Below are 4038 nucleotides of genomic sequence, written 5' to 3' on the forward strand. Positions count from 1 at the left end.
ACGTACACACGGGTGCACTGGGGGGGGGGACAACGTACACATGGGTGCACTGGGACACACACACACACACACACACAGGGACAGTGAGGGGACGGACACACACACACATCGGGACAGTGAGGGGGACACGCACACACATCGGGACAGTGAGGGGGACACGCACACACATCGGGACAGTGAGGGGGACACGCACACACATCGGGACAGTGAGGGGGACACGCACACACATCGGGACAGTGAGGGGGACACGCACACACATCGGGACAGTGAGGGGGGGGGCACACACACACCGGACAGTGAGGGGCACACACACACCGGACAGTGAGGGGCACACACACACCGGACAGTGAGGGGCACGCACACCGGACAGTGAGGGGCACGCACACGGGACAGTGAGGGGCACGCACACGGGACAGTGAGGGGCACGCACACGGGACAGTGAGGGGCACGCACACGGGACAGTGAGGGGCATGCACACGGGACAGTGAGGGGCACGCACACGGGACAGTGAGGGGCACGCACACACATGGGGACAGTGAGGGGCACGCACACACATGGGGACAGTGAGGGGCACGCACACACATGGGGACGGTGAGGGGCACGCACACACATGGGGACAGTGAGGGGCACGCACACACATGGGGACAGTGAGGGGCACGCACACACATGGGGACAGTGAGGGGCACGCACACACATGGGGACAGTGAGGGGCACGCACACACATGGGGACAGTGAGGGGCACGCACACACATGGGGACAGTGAGGGGCACGCACACACATGGATACACACACAGGGACAGTGAGGACACACACACGGGGACAGTGAGGACACACACACGCGGCCCGGGTCAGGTGCTGCTGCTAGATAGACGTGCTGGTGCTGAGAATGCTGGGACTTGTAGTCCCGGCTCCCTCCCCCCTCCCGGTCTATGCGCCGCTCGCGCCCGCCCTCTCCCCCCTTCAGTGTCAGTGGTCCTGCTGCGCTGTGCGCGCCCAAACAAGGTGCCTCCCTCCGTCCCCTGGGGTGGCAATCCCCACACAGTAGGAGTGAGGCACCCGCTCTACACCGCCGCCAGCCGCCCCTCGCAATTCGCCCGGAGCACCGCACCGCACACACAACAGGGGGAGAGCGGGGCGGGTCGGCATAGCATGATGCGCAGTGCGCATCATGCTATGCCGACCCGCCCCCCTCTCCCCCCACTGTGTGTGTGCACTGCGCTGTGCGGCCCGGGTCAGGTGCTGCTGCTAGAGTGCTGGGACTTGTAGTCCCGGCTCCCTCCCCCCTCCCAGTCTATGCGCCGCTCGCTGCCCTGGCTGTCTGTCACTGAGAGTGACTGACTAAGCCGGGGCCCGAGACTCAGAGCACTGGGTGTCACCCTAGAGACTGGTGACACCCGGTGCGGCCCGCACCCCCCGCACCTGGGTAGGGACGCCACTGCCCCCACACACAGGCACCGGTAACCCACGCTGTGTGAGCCTGAGGTACTTACTTACGCAGCGCAGCGCCGCTCCTGCGCCCACTTCTCTCCTCAGCAGACCTTGCTCTGTCTGCACTCTGCACGACCTCCTCTGCGCCCCTTATATCAAGTCCTATTGGGCGGGAAAACTTTACTGCTCCTGTCTCGAGCGCACAACGTATTGATTGCCTGTCTGTGTACTCCCCCTGCTGCTGGCAACTATGTACTGCGCATGCGCAACAAGTTGGAGCTCCTATCTCTATAATGGGGCATGTTTCACTAAATTATAAAAAAACTGTACCTATCTGAAAATCCTCAACCCCAAAAGGCACTCCACTGGGACAATATCTACCTAATAAAACAAACCCCAAGTCTCAATTGTTCCTCTACCCTGAGTTATGCCTTCCCAAAAAAACACTCATAGACTAACATGGGTGACAAGTTGTCATTTCTGGAGTGTCAGAAAAAAACTGACAGTTGGAAGTTTAGATCGCTCCCAATTGGTCATTTTTTAATATTTCGCCCTGAAATTTGGCACGCAGCACCGGTTGACGATTCTACGCGTACGTGCCAAATTTCAGCTCAGTACGTCCAGTCATTTTTGAGGTGCAGTCCCTCAAACACCATGCCCCCATCCGAAAAGTTCCCTATGGGAAAAATCCGTTCGTTGGATTCAGCCTTAATATAAGGGCACGACCGTGCCCTTATAATATATAGGCATAGGCTCTGGCACTCACAATCCACACAAACATGCATACACACACACACACACACGAACATGCATACATGCACACACACACTTAGAACACAGACAGACACACATAGATGTAGTGCACACACTTACTCTGATAGGAGGGAGGAGAGCAGCTGTCATTGATGCCAGGTCTGGGCAGCAGCCTTCTTTAAGCCTCTGAGGCTCTGACCCATGGCTTAAAAATCGCGCAATTTGCAGGTCGATTGTGAGGGGGCAGGGCCAATATGACAAGATTAAATGACAAGTGTGTCACTTAGGCTCCACCCCCTCACCGCCGACCCGCGAATCACGGCAAACAGCCGCGAGGGGGCGGGGCTACAGAACCACGACTGTCTGCAGAGTGCAGACTGTCAGTGTAAAAATAAAACAATTGTTTGCCTAGGCCATCGGCTGGGCAGCACTGCAGTGCTGGGGACTCGGAGATGAGTAGCCGTGCGGGCAGCAGAGCTGGAGGGCGGAGCGACCGGGCAGCAGAGACTGCGGGGATGCGGTGACCGGCCAGGCAGCAGATCTGGGGGGCTGAGCGGCTGGCTTTGGGGCCCCTGAGATCATCGGGGCCCAGGACGACTGTCCCCCTTGACCCTCCCTGTCGCCGGCCATGCTGAGCTGACCTGTTGATGCTGATGATCATCAGGCTGAGGCCGACAGGGCAGGCGGGTGGGAGTGCCGTGCGCAGTGACATCTATGGAGGCGGGGCTGACCTTGGCAATGGAGCAGCACTGCAGGTCTGCCCCACTTCACCCGGCTGCCGCGGCTCTGTTTTGCCTTTGTATGTGGGCTGGAGGGCAGCGGCGGCGGGCAAGTAATACAGTCCTGACCACCGCTGCCTGGAACAGGGTGCTGCTGCGGGATTTTACATTAGATTACTACATTTTGCTCGCAATCGTGGGGGTCATTAGGAGGTGCCTGTGCACCCCCGGCACCCCCCGTGCGCACGCCTATGGTCACATATTAATACTGTACTGTATTCCATACACATTGTATAAAAAGACCAATGTTCAGGGTCGTTACTAGGTTTTTCGACTGCTCACTACAGACTCCTGCACTTGCTCCAATGTTCTGCAGAGTGCTAGATTGTGGACTGCATTTGGAAACCCCCTCTAGAAATCCTGTGTTTGCCACTGCACAGTGCAGAAACACGTATTTTACTATTAATGAGCTCAAAATATTATAGTGTACAATAGATTGGGAGTCACTTGCTGTCTCAAATTATATCTTGAATGATAATCTTTATCAGGTGAGCTTTTGCTTTGAAACTGGAAGCATACCCTGTTGTTTCTTTTAACGTTTTCTTAGTAAATAACCTAATACACAAAAATATTGCATTTTACAAAATCCCTAATGTTCACAATTCTATCACCCCATCCAACAGTCAGCAACTTCGGATTTGCATGTAGCAGGACGGCAATGGTGGCTTGCACGTAGGCAAAATTGGATTAATGGTGTGTGGTCCAGGGGCAGATCCAGGAGAAAATGACAGGGGGGGGGGGGGGGGGTGTTAGTGGTGCCAGTGTACATGCTCAGAGAGCGGTGAGAGAGAGGAGGAGAGCAGAGAGAGGGCGAGAATGGGATTAAAACTAGGCCCTGGCACTTAAAGTACACAGGCCCACCATGGCTTTGAAAGTGAAGGGTGTAGTTCTGCGTGCACCGAAGGTGCGCGCTCTGGAAAAGGGTGTGGCCACTGAAAAGGGAGTGTGTCCTTGAGTGTAGTGTACCACACCATATACCACTTCTACACATTATGCAACAAAATACTAGACCCCATTATACATGCCCCTTACACATGATGCCAAACTGATTGAGCCAAAATTCACATAATGCCACATG

The sequence above is a fragment of the Crinia signifera genome, chromosome 5 (assembly GCF_055691185.1).
Source record: "Crinia signifera chromosome 5, ASM5569118v1, whole genome shotgun sequence".
Lineage (NCBI taxonomy): Eukaryota > Metazoa > Chordata > Amphibia > Anura > Myobatrachidae > Crinia > Crinia signifera.